The sequence below is a fragment of the Canis lupus genome, chromosome 10, assembly GCF_003254725.2.
Source record: "Canis lupus dingo isolate Sandy chromosome 10, ASM325472v2, whole genome shotgun sequence".
Taxonomy (NCBI): domain Eukaryota; kingdom Metazoa; phylum Chordata; class Mammalia; order Carnivora; family Canidae; genus Canis; species Canis lupus.
The window spans coordinates 28,437,631-28,450,700 of record NC_064252.1 but is presented as its reverse complement, the minus strand read 5'-3'; positions in this window follow the sequence as shown (position 1 = coordinate 28,450,700).

Below are 13,070 nucleotides of genomic sequence, written 5' to 3'. Positions count from 1 at the left end.
TTCCTAGTATTATCAGTGAGGCCTGTCTCTCCTTGGTTCCCTCCACCTGCTTTTGTTTTTTGAAGACATCGTGCACAGCTGTCTCAGGCACCTCAGGCCTCGGTGAGTCAGAATGCCTCTGCCTGGTCTTCCTGCTTCCCCCTCCAGGCTGTCCTGTTCATCGTGACCCCGTTAATCCTTTAGAGGACCCCTTGAGTGAGTCACCCTCCTGAGGCAGCTGCATGGAGCTGAGATACTGAAATACATCTGGGAGTATAGCCTTCTGGAGCCTCCATTTCCTCCAAGGGGATCGTAGCACGTCCCTCATAGGCTGTTGTCCTCTGCACCACATCCACTCTCCCTCTCCTTGTTGCTGCCCTGTGATTTGGGTCAACACCATTGCAAGAGCATTTTGGATTTTTTCCAGCGAGGTGCTAAACCGTGTATATTGAATTCTACCCCTCGTATGCCACAATCCCAAGGGCCTTCTAGATGTTCTTGATGACTAATGACAGCTGCCTGACTGTCACTGGGTTTAAAGAGGTCAGAGAGTCTTCAGGCCCTTGAGAAATTCTAGTCTCACCCCTCCCCGAGCAGCGGTAATGGCCAGAGCTGGCACATGTTGAGCACCTACTGAATGCTGGCCTCATTCTGAGTACTTTAAAGGCTTAGTTAAATATTTATGATCATATTTGATATTCATGATAACCCTTGTGAGGCTTGTATCATCCCTATTTGATAGATGGGATGGACCCAAATCAGGAAAAGTCTACCGCCCAGAGTCACAAAGCTAGTGAATGGTGGAACTGGGGATTGAACACAAATGGACTGTCAGGCCCTGTGGTGCCAACAGGAGCCTGTCCTGCCCCCATTGCCTCTCACACTTCCTCCCATCTTAGAGAATAAGTATTTATTGAGTTCCTTGCAGTAATGGCCCATGTCGATTGAGCATCATAGGCCAGGCATGTGCTAAACACTTCACATCCTCTCTCTTGTTTGCTGCAGTGACTCTGGGAAGTGGAAACGGTCATTACTTCAGTTCACCAGGCAAGAATCTGAGGTCCATGGGCAGCCCGTGGTCCCGCAATACGTCAGCTGGCGTCAGAACCGACCTCAGGTCTCCTGCTCTTGGGACTGATGTCTTTTTCCATTTCCTGGTGTGGGCTTCCCAGTTTCATTAATAAGCTTTCCTTTCCTTGAGTGCCTGCCCCAGGCTGGATCCTGTGCTGGTGGCCAGAGCTACAAAGTGAAGGTGACAGAGTCCCAGGCAGCTCTGTCAGACTGTGGCTCTGTGGGAGTGCTGGCAGGTGTTGCAGGCCTGTTTTCTAGAGGAGGCAGGAATCTGGATTTTGTGTGAAATCCCCTGACTCTCAAATTTTGGCCAATCCACTTAAATTTAAAACACTGCAGCCTCCCTAGAACCCCTTTGCCCAGCATGGAGGCAGGTGGTCAAGCAGTAGTGATCTGCACCTGCTTGTGGTAAGTGTTGAGCGGGGAAAGCATTTGTTGCATGAGGCAAAAATACTCTTTGCTGTGTCACTGGATCACTAGCTAACAGCCCCCACACCGGGACTTATTGGAAATGCTCATTCCCAGGCCCCACGTATGCCAACTGACCACTTGGGGGTAGGAACCACAGTCTGCTTCCATAAACCTTTTTGGTGATCCTGATGCATGCTGTTGTTTGAAAACATCTACTTTTAGGTCATGCTAGGACCCACCTTTATCCATTTTCTCTGTTTTACTGTTTCTCTAACTCCCCAAGACTCTTCCTACCTCAGGCCATTTGCACTTATTCTTCTCAACATGGTTGTATGACTCTCTTTCTCAAACCTTCAGATCTTTTTTCAAATGTCATCTCCTTGGAGAGGCCCTCCTCCCAAGCACCCAGTTTAAAGAATCACCCCCAATCTGTTGGTCTCAATCTCTTGGCTTTACTTTCTCATAGCACTCCCCACTACCTGATATTATTATACTTATTTATTTGTATAGTATCTGTCTCCTTCCACTAAAAGGTAAATTTCATGAGAACAGGGACTTGGTCTCTTTCGTCCCTCCCAAGATCTTGAACAACACCCAGCCTGGTGAGATACATGGTAAGTATTGTTGAATGAAGGAATGAGTCCTGTAGAGTTTACGTTTCTGGTCAGTCATTCATTCTACGAGCACTGATTGTTGAGCACCAGTTCTTGTGCAGGCAACAGGCTTGTTGGCCATGGCCATTGAGGTGGGGAACATTGCCTCCCACCCTTGACCACAGGCCTGGTGTGGCCTTCCTCCCCATCATACATCAGCTCCAGATCAGTAGAACTTCCAGAGCCTACAGATCCACAGGCTCTGTGGAGGTAGAGGGGTTAATAGCTCTGCTCCCTGGAGCCATAGACTCGACTGTTTGGGCTGATTTGGAAGCAAGGGCTTTGGGTGAGGCAGCTGCTGACAAATTCCCAGGGACTGTTCCATCATCCTGGGGTTGCATGCTTCCCGACAGCCCTGACAAACAGTGTGTGCCTACGCTACGGCTCAGTGCCAGGAACAGCCGCAATATTCCACACACGTGCTAGGCCGATGGCGCCTGCTGCGTGGCCCAAGTCCCTCTGCCATTGATCCAGGGGGTTCTCTTAGCTTGGACCACTCCTCAGAGCCCCCCTTGCTTGTAAAGTATATTATTAGCAGGACTATAGGATGCAAAACAATCCCTTTGGGTAAATAAGAGGCTTTAGGGGAAATTAGTGGGGAAAGCCTCTTGAGAGTTATTCAGCATGAATCCTTGAGAAGAATGCCTTTCATTACAGGAAAGCAGGTTTGCCCTAATGCTCTCATGTCAGGGGACAATGCAAAAGAGAGGACTAGTAGGTTGGTGGGAATTTTATGTATTTTGATGAGGGCTTCTTTGCCTTGGCACTATTGACATTTTGGGTTGGATGCTTGTCTCTTGTGGGGGGCTGTGCTGGATTTATATGATGTGTGGCAGCTTCTTTGGCCTCTACCCACTGGATGCCAGAATCATCTCGCTCGTTGTGACAACCCACAATGCCTCCAGATATTGCCAAATGTCCGTAGGCGGCCAAAATCATCCATGGATGAGAACCACTGATGTGTGAACTCAGTGAGTAAGGAGTATTGATTTTAAAACTGAAAGTTGCAAGAGCTTGGACTCAGACTTGTCTGGGTTTGAATCCTGGTTTGCCTCTTAAGTTCTGTTTTGTCATCTCTGCTCCTGTGGGTGCCACAAGGATCCGCCGGGTTAGCACCCAGAAGCATCTAGAACAGCACCTGACAAGTAGTAAAACTCACCATACGCCAGCTCTTACTAACAGCCACCGGGATGCTGACAAATCCCACTCAGGGTGATCTATAATGCAGCCCTGGCATCTGTTTTGCAATTTCCTATAATGCACCATGTCTGCTGGTGCACTGCCTTCTCATGGTAATGACCTTTGCTGTTCGTTTTTGCACTGTCCACGTGGGCCTGGTTGTTTATGCCTCCACTGATGCAGTGCTTGGCGGTGGCCATCTCGATAAAGGGCAGAGGAAATGGGATGGACTCACCTTCTGTGCGCCTGGAATGCAAAGTGGAGCCTTGAGCCCTGGCCTCCGAATTGCAAGGAGGCTGCGATGCCCCGATTCCGTCAGCAGAGGGCAGCAGCAGCTGGGAGAAATGCCTGTTGCAGGAGGGAGCCAAGGGCGGCCTGGCCCGTTTGGATTTACTTCGCTGCTGCATGTGTTTAAAGTGGAGCAAATCATCCCTCCAGAGCCACCCGCGGCCTCCTTTAACAGTCCGCGATAGCTCGTCTGTGGGAGCCAAGAGCTACTTTTCTAGAACATTCTACATTTAGCATCTCTATCCATTTCCAGATGGCTCAGTCTGAACCTAGGCCAAATTCTGCTAGGGGCAAAGTTAAGCTGGTCCCTGTTGCTCCCTGTTCCTCTTCCCCTCAGCTCACTCCACCCCATCCTGCCCACTTGTCTGAGGGACACAGTGCCTTCTCCAGGTAGCATCCGGCAGCTGCACCCCACGCTCAGGCCCCCTCGTATCATGTTCCCCATCTCCCCCTCACCTAAAGGGCATTCCTGAGTCTCATTCTCTCTCAGTGTCCCTGAATTCACTCTGGACCCGCCCCCCACCCCCCCACCCCCCATTTCTCCTGCAGCAGCCAGGGGACATCTCTCCAATTTTGAATAGACAATCTCTTCTCTAGATTTAAAATTTAAAAGATGGAAGAGAAAGGTACAGAGAACATTGCCTCCCAGCCTTGACCACATGCTTGCGGTCCCCAGCCTCAGGGGCCAACCACTCTTTTAACAGTGTCTCATACACGTTTCAGATATTTTATGTACCTGGCAGCAAATACACATGAACATTCTTACCCTTCCCGCTATGAATAGAAGCTGTCACACACATACTCTCTTGCACTTTGCTTTTTCTAACAATGTACTTTGGAGAGACTCCACGTCAGCATCCAAAATGCCCCTCATTCATTTTTTTTTTTTTTTACTACTTGTGCCCTTTTGCTTGCAGAAAATGATCTAAATGTTATCATATTTCCACTGCAACTCCCTCCCTCCCTCATATTTCCTTACTTTCCCCAAAGAGCTGTTAAGCCCGGTGAGCAGGCCTTTGCCTTGCTCCCTTTCTGTGTCTATGGCAGGCTGGCTTAATCCATCCTCAAACTTGGCCTGCCTCTCCTGCCCCAGGGCCTTTGCCCCTGCTGTCTGCTCCTAACCTATTTGCTCTCACTATGCTTTTGTCAGCTCCAACATTACTTATTCCTCATGTCCTGTACATCCCATAGCAGTGGTGACCGTTGTTTGTAGCACAGTGAGTAAGTCCTGGGCTCTAGACCAGAGTCCTGGGGTTCAGATCTCAGCTCGGGCCCTTTGTAGCTGTGTGACCTTGGGCAGCTTGTCACACCTCTGCCAAGTGGAATGGGAACAGTAAGAGATTCTTCATCCTGGGCTTTGGTGTTGAGGATTCAGGGACTGGATAGTAAGCACAGAGCAAGCCTCCATGCCCATGGTGATTGGAGCACATCTCTTTCATCTACTGAGTGCAAACCCCTGAGGGCAGGGACCATGCCATCTTCACAGGCATCATATCCAAGTGCCTGGTATAGAGCAGGTATTTTTTTTAAAGATTTATGTATTTATTCATGAGAGACACAGAGAGAGGCAGAGACACAGGCAGAGGGAGAAGCAGGCTCCTTGCAGGGAGCCTGATGTGGGACTCAATCTCAGGACCCAGGGATCACGACCTGAGCCGAAGGCAGACACTCAACCACTGAGCCACCCAGGTCCCTCTAGAGTGGGTATTCTATAAATATGGGCCAAATCTACTGGGCATACTTAGAGATTAGAAGGAGGCTCTGGAGGAATCCTTGTAGAACCCAGTGGCTTTTAAACTGTGCCCTTGTGATGCTAGCCAATAGTAGTTGGCCCATATGCCAGGCTTACCCTTAGATTATTTTACCCTATCCTCACAACAATCTTGACAGGTAGGGTAACATCACTATCTCTATTTCCCAGGTGAGGAAACTGAAGCACAGAAAGGTTAAGTAACCCGGGCAGGACAGTTCCATGAGCAACAATCATGGCCACTCGGCTGCACTGTCTCCGATGGGGCATCTCTGCCAAGTTGGCATGGCCAGCCTCTTTCCTCTCAGCCTTCTCCCTTCCTTGCTGAGTGATTCCCCTTTTCCTGGTTCTTCTGCGCCCCTGACTGGTCTTTCTTGGAGACACTGGAGGTTACTCTGATCCCTGCTCCTAAAATAGTAGTTCCTGGGCTTTGTGCTCTGCCTCCCTTCCCTTGAGGTGCTCCCTGGGTGACCGTGCTCAGGCTGTGACTTACTGCCCCCAATGGGCTTCTGGACACAGGGGACTTGGGGCCAACACCCAACCTCGCTCTCTCAGAGTTACTGTGAGCATCAAAATGCCCAGGATATGTTTTGCAAACTGTAAAGTGCCAGGGCAGAGGTCAGGGCTGTCACCAGTACCATGATGGGCTCCATCCAGACTGGGATCTTGGTCTCCTGTTCTGAATGTTCTTGGAGGGTGTCATCAGCACCTGAACGTAGCACACATGAGTTGGACTCTGGTAGCCTGCAGAGAGGCTGTGAAAATACCTGATAGGCATTCTGAGTGAGAAGCTGAGAGGCCTTTTCCAAATGGAAAGGATCAGCACAGAGAGAACAGAGGCTGGCCAAGCATGTTACCTGGTTGGGCCGCCTCCAGGCCGTCTACTGAGCCTCTGACAGCTGTCAGTGGGCGTGACTGCTTGGACCGCAGGCCTCGTCCACCTTCGCAGAGGCAGCTGGCGAGCCATCGCAGCACCGAGCCCCTCGACTAACCACCACTGTGCCCAAGGGTGCCGGCACCCGGCTCTCGCAGGTGCCAGAGGGGCAGGAGGACAGATGCTGAACTCAGCAGACGTGCATAGAGAAGCCGCCTGAACAGAAAAATGTCTCCGGTACCCTAGTGCCACCCTCAGTATCGCCAAAGCAGTATCGACATCCTGCTTGCAGGGCGAGATTCTTAAAAGCTCACAAATTTCATCTTTTTGGGGGGTGGGGACAAAACCAATTTTGGGATACACAAATGGAGAAGTAGATATCGGGTTGTGTGCAGTTGTCCCTCAGAGCGCTGGCACTCCACCTGTCTGGTGGCTCTGTCCTGTCCTCTCTGACTTTAGTGGTCAGCACGTCTAGTTCCAGAGGGGGAGACTGAGGCTCAGTTCACTGAGTTAATGGACCTGTCTGGTACAACACGGCTAATAAGGGAGCGTGGGACTGGAGTTTGCATCTCTTTTCTCCTGCTGGCTGGCTGGCTGGCCTTGAGACAGCTAATGAACTTGGCTGAGCCTCTGTTTCCTTATTTGTAGAATGGGAAGAATGACCAACTTCAGAGCGCTTCATATGCCTTAAATGAGGTGATGCAGGTAAAACACGTGATACAGCCACAGAGCAGACACTCAGCAAATGCTGGCAGTTATTGCTACTCGAGAGCACGCAGTTATTGAATGAATAAATGAATGAGTGAATGAATGAATGACTTAAGTATACTCCTACCCTCTATGGGGGGGGACAGGAAGCTCTCCTTGCAAGAAACCCAAGAGATGAAGGCAGTTTTCCTTTAGATGAAAAAAAGTGCCCATGGAAGCAGTTTATTGTAGCAGAAGAATTGGCCGCCACTTCCTGTGTTATTCCCGCTCGGAAGCAGAGAGAGGGCTGGCTCCCGGAGCGGACCAGACACCCACGACCATCTTTTTTGGCAATGTTGACAAGGTGGCGTTTTGTGATGATTACACAAGAAACCTTTCCAATCCCTGACCCTCTGCTCCAGCAAAAAGCTTTGAATTTTGCAAAACTGCTGGGGCATAGCAATTTCTCATCTGGCGCTGGCTCGCCCCACAAGCTTCACGGCCATCCCCAGAGTTGTCTGTGCAGCTCTCTGCTGGAATGACCGCCCTCTGCTCATTTCTCAGAGTGAACAGATGTGAGCATTGGGTGACAAGTGGCCCGAGACCTGGAGAAGCCAGAGTGGTTAGGGAGGTGCAGGTGTCTTGCTGGAGCACATCCAGGTCGGTGCCACGGACACCGTGGTGGACACAGAAAATGTTAGAATGTCTTCACAGCATGATGTTCAGGGGCCTCCTCCCCAGTCCTGCTCTGGGCTGCGGCTCGCTGGCTACTTGTCAGTTTGTGTCCCTAAAAGTAGAGGCACTTGGGGCTGTTATGCATGTGGGCACACAGAGCAGAGGGCATTAGAGGGTCTGCGCTCGGGCCCTGGGGTCACATAAACCCGATGTGGGCCCTGACTCCAACACTCTTAGGGTTTGCGGTTCTCCCAGGAGCGCACCCTGAGCATGAGCACGGACCTGATTGGAGTACAGTGGTTTGTTGTGAGTCAGCTCCTGGAAGCATCACCTGGGGAGCAGGGATGTGAGACGTGGTGGGGAAAGGAGGGCTCACCTCTAAGCCGACAGCTGCTGTGGGCCACTCGGCTCTGCTGGGGACTTGGGAAGACTGCGAGGAGCATGTCCGGGGTCACCCCCACTGGGGGCCAGGGGAGCTGGTGAGTTCTTATCCCACCTGCCACTGGATGCTGAGGGCTGTGCAGCTAGTATGCTCGGCCCATCTGTCTGACTTGCCCTGGAGATCAAAGACTTGGAAGGGAGTCTAGGTCTTCAGAGTGAGGAGTGGGGAGGGGGGTACCCGCCTCAGCATCTGCCGGGATCCTTCCCCCAGCATCTTTATTTAACCTCTCTGTGCCTCAATCTCCAAGCTATTAAAAAGGGACAATGATACCATTACTGGGCTTTGGTATAAGGATTAGGGGGAGGGATATAAGGCACAAAGCACAAGACATGCCTAACAAGTGTTGCTATTGTTACTATTATTATTATTATTATTATTATTATTATAGTTCACTGTTCATGTTTCAAGAAGATTGGTTTCCTCTTCACCAAAGAATTCCTATTTATCCTTCAGATGCCCAGCGTCAGTGTCTCATCCTCTACTTTTCTGTATGTATTAGTGTCCTAGGGCTACCATGACAAAGGGCCGTGAATCTGGTGACTTAAAATGAGAGAAGTTTATTCTCTGGCAGTTCTGGAAACCAGAGTCTGAAATCATTGAGGTGTCAGCAGGCCGTGCTCCTCCAGAAGGCTCTGGGGGAGAATCCACCTTGCCTGTTCCGGCCCCTGGTGGCTCCCGGGGCTCATTGGCTTATGGTTGTATCACTCCCAGCTCTGCTTCCTCTTTTACTTGACCCTTCTTTCTTGTGTGTCTTCTCCCTTTTTTCCTTTTTTTTTTTTAATATTTTATTTGTTTATTCATGAGAGACACAGAGAAGCAGGCTTCTCTCACGGAACCTGATGTGGGACTCGATCCCAGGCAACCACTGAGCCCACTGAGGTTTCCCATCTTTTTCTTTTCTATCTCCTCTGATGACACCTGTCATTGGATTTAGGGTCCACACTAATCCAGGATGATCTCATCTTGAGAGCCTCACCTTAATTACATTTCCAGATATTCCAAATAAGGTCACATTCTGAGGTTCCAAGTAGACATATCTGTTCGGCCCTCCACAATACCCTTTCTAAGGTCTCTTTAATTCCTGCTGATTGGTCAGAATTATGTTTGTTTTAGGTACTAACCACAGCAACTCAACCCACCAGGGGCTTGTGTGCTGCTGTCAGAACCCTCTCAACCTCTGTGGCTTCTAGGAGCCCCGGGGAACCAGCTCCTCCAGTGTTCTGACAGCAAGTCACCAGCATGTCTTTCAACTCTATGGCTGTAAGAAGGCACCTCCATCTTTGGCACCAGGGCTGCATCCTAGACAGGATGAAGGAGAAAGACGAAGGCTAAAGACCAAGGGGTCTGCTTCTCTAGAAGCTTCTCTGCAAACCCTACCAGAGATCTCTTATATCTCAAAGACCAAAACCATGTTCCTGTTCAGGTATCTTTCCTGGGGCACATCACTGTCCTGCTCCCAAATGGGATTGTGGTAGAAAGAAGAAGGAGGTGAGAATTAGGACTAAAAAAGGCAAATTAAAATACAGTGTAGTATAATATAATGTAATATAATATGTCACCTATAAACAATTAAAATTCACATCATAGATTTTCCCATATTCTTAAGGAATATCCACAATGTCTGGCTTAAAGGACACCCTATGGGGGATCCCTGGGTGGCTCTCTCACTCTCCTCCCACTTATCTGTATCCTCTGGGAGCTCTGGGACATTCCATCCATCATTCAGCCCTCTGCCCGCATGCTGGTTGCTCCCTGCTCTTATCAAAGGCCACTCAGGCTCCTCCTCCGGGCCCTGAGCTCTCTCCCTCAGGGTCCCCAGCCTCTCCAGGACAGAAGGGAGATGGAGATAAGAAGGAGTGGTGGAGGAGTCGTGTTGAGCTGCTGAGCAAATGAAGAGGGTGGTGACCAGGTGCCAGGGTGACTCTAGCTGGAGACTGGTAGATGCGGGGCTCAGAGGATGTCCCCTGTGCCCCACTCCTTGCTGGGGTGGGAGATCTCTGTGGGTAAAGCCCCATGGCAGGGCGGGAAAGTAGGAGGCTGGGGTCAGGTCCCTGTTAGGCTCTGCGCTTGTGGCCTCGAGCCAGTCATTGGCCACCTTTGGCCTCTGTGGCCACATCTGCATCCTGGCACCTTTTTGTGCACCAGGCTCTGGGATCCAGCAGGGAACACCCCCCCTCCCCCGACATGACCTTGGGCATCTTATGATCTCTGGGGGACATGGATGTGAATTAGGTTTTCATACCTGTTTTCCCCATTTCACCTGTAGGAGAAGCTCAGATGCTGTAGCCCTGGCTGGGGGTGCCCATTGGGCGGTGGGGGGGGGGGCTTCCCGAGAAGATGTTTTTCTCCCTTTTTTGCTTAAGTTACTCTGTGTTGGATTTTGGTCATTTCTAATAAAGAGTTAGAAATGGGTGTCCATCCATCCATCCATCCATCCATCCATCCATCCACACATCCTGGCTGTATGGACTTACACTCATCACTTTCCTTTGTAAGACTTAGTTTCTGCATCTGTAAAATGGGAGTTTCATCACCTACCTTATGGGTGGTTTAAAGAATTCATGGGTATCCCGTGCTCAGTTCCACTGAGGTAGGGAGAATGGCAGGGAGAACAGAAAGGTCCAGGCTAAGAGAGCAGCTTGGAAGGGAAAGGTGGGGGACTGAGGGAGAAGGCAGAGATGAGGGATGATGGGTGGGAGAGGGGGGCTGGGCCATCCCCATGGACAGGGAAGGCTGTGCTTGGACTCAGGGTTCTGTTCTATGGATGGGGCACTCACGGGACAGTTTTAGGCAGAACAATCGGATCTGATCTGGTTCATAAAGAACCCTCGGGGGCTCTGGGTGGAGAGTGGATTGAGGAGGGGAGTGGAGGCCAGGCCACTGGCTAGGAAGCCACTGTGGCGGGCCAGGGGCCAGGGGAGCTGCCCCCAGCAGTTCTCAGAGCCGGCTTGGAGCCAGCTGACTTCCATGTGGTTAAGGGTCCCAGTGTATAGAAATGGCAAACCTGAGTTACCAACAGCGCCTGGAGCTATGGTCTCATTAGAAGAGATGCCCAAAAGGGGATCCCTGGGTGGCGCAGCGGTTTAGCGCCTGCCTTTGGCCCAGGGCGATCCTGGAGACCCGGGATCGAATCCCACATCGGGCTCCCTGCATGGAGCCTGCTTCTCCCTCTGCCTATGTCTCTCTCTCTCTCTCTGTGTGTGACTATCATAAATAAATAAAAATTAAAAAAAAAAAAGAAGAGATGCCCAAAGTTTGGACTGGAGGCTCTTCAGGAATGTGATACCCTGGTCACAGGCCTCTGTGGAGGGGGGACCCCTGCTCTAGCCTGGGATCAGGCCCGGATTCAGGCAGTGGTGGTGAAGGTGAGGCGAATGGACGAAATCTAGAGCTCTGTAGTAGGAGGCAGGAGGAGGCTGGGGGACAGAAGGCCGGGGTTGCATCACTTGTCATTATATCCCCTCACACACAACGCCGCTGTACTCCTCACCCCCAGAAAGGTGCCCTCCCCTGGGGGAAGCCATCCTGTCCTTGTCCTGCTCATGGCCCCAGACAAATCCTGGCCCTGGAGCCAATGTCCTGTGTCCCCTCGGAGGTTGAACAGCCCTGCTTTCAGACATGCTTGGCCGCTGGGCCACGTGCTGCCCTGAGTCTGAACTCTGATGTGTGGGCTGTCATTCAGCTGTGAGCGGAGAGCACTGACAGCCACCTCAGGCCAGCAGGCAGGGGTGGTCGGCACTGTTGCTGACCTGCCTGTCCTCACGGGGCCCTGCTCTGGTTTGCGGGGAGACGCTGCAGCTCCCCAGCCCAGCCGCTCCTCCTGCATTACATGGGGCCCCTCTTCACCTTCCTCTGCCCTGAAACCTGCTGGGGCTGCCTGCCGCCCGGCCTCACCCTCAGTGAGGACCTTCTCTGATAGCCCGGCCTTTGATGACAGGGTAGGGCCCAGGACAAGGGGAGGGTGGCACCGCTGGGTGTGCGGTCTGGAGACTGATGTGAGGGAGGGAGAACACACACCTGTTCCCTCCCCAAGGCTGTCGTGGGAAAGAGCAGAAGCCATCCTGCTGGCATGCTTCCCTGGTCCCCCCAGTCTCCCCCACACTCCTGTGGACAGGTGACTGACCCCCACCTGTCTCCCCAGATGGGCACCACCCAGAACCCACCAATCAGGGCCCCTAGCCTTCAAGTCACAGTGACTGGTTCCACACAGGCTCTGGTGGTGGCTGCCAAGGGTTGGGGACCCTGGCTCCATTATTTACTCATAGTGCAGTTTGGGGCAAATAGATAACTTTCTGGTGCCTCTGTATCCTCACCTGCACAAAGGGGACAGTAATAGTACTCCCTCTTAGGGCAGTTGTCCAGATGGAATCATGTAAAGGGTTCAGCACACAGGAAGTCCACAATAAACATCAGCTGCTGGTATTAATGCAACTAAGTTTGGAGTCTTCTGATGGAGTGATTGGGAAAGTGAAGCTCCTTTTTTTTTTTTTTTTTGGTACTAGCTTTTTTTGGTACTGTTGGAGGAATCTTGCCATCATGAGGGAGAGCCTGCCTGATAATGAATCCAGCACAAAGGGACACGGTGCTCGGAGATGAGGGAAGAAGGACTTAATTCTATTGATATCACTTGAGCCCCTTGATCCAGCTGTTCCTGAAGACCTGCCTCTGGACTCTTTGGGCATAATCAAACCTTTTTTTTCTTCCTTATTTACTTAAGTCACTCTGTGTTGAGTTTTGGTCATTTCTTAAAGGGTGTCCATCCATCCATTGATCACAAGTCCTGGCTCTGTGGGCTTACACACATCACTTTTCTCTGTAAGACTTAGTTTCTGCATCTGTAAAATGGGAGTCTCATCACCTACCTTCTGCGTAGTTTCAAGGATTCATGGGCAACCCATGCACAGGGTCATTCTCAGTACCACAGGCTGAGGAGGCTCAGTAAATTTCCCTCCCTTCCTATCATTCTTGGCCTAAATCCTGCCCTGCCCCTGTGCAGGTGTGTCTGGAGAGCCAAAGCAGGCTCCATGCCCCACCAGGCCTGGGGCCTCCCGAGCAGTCGAA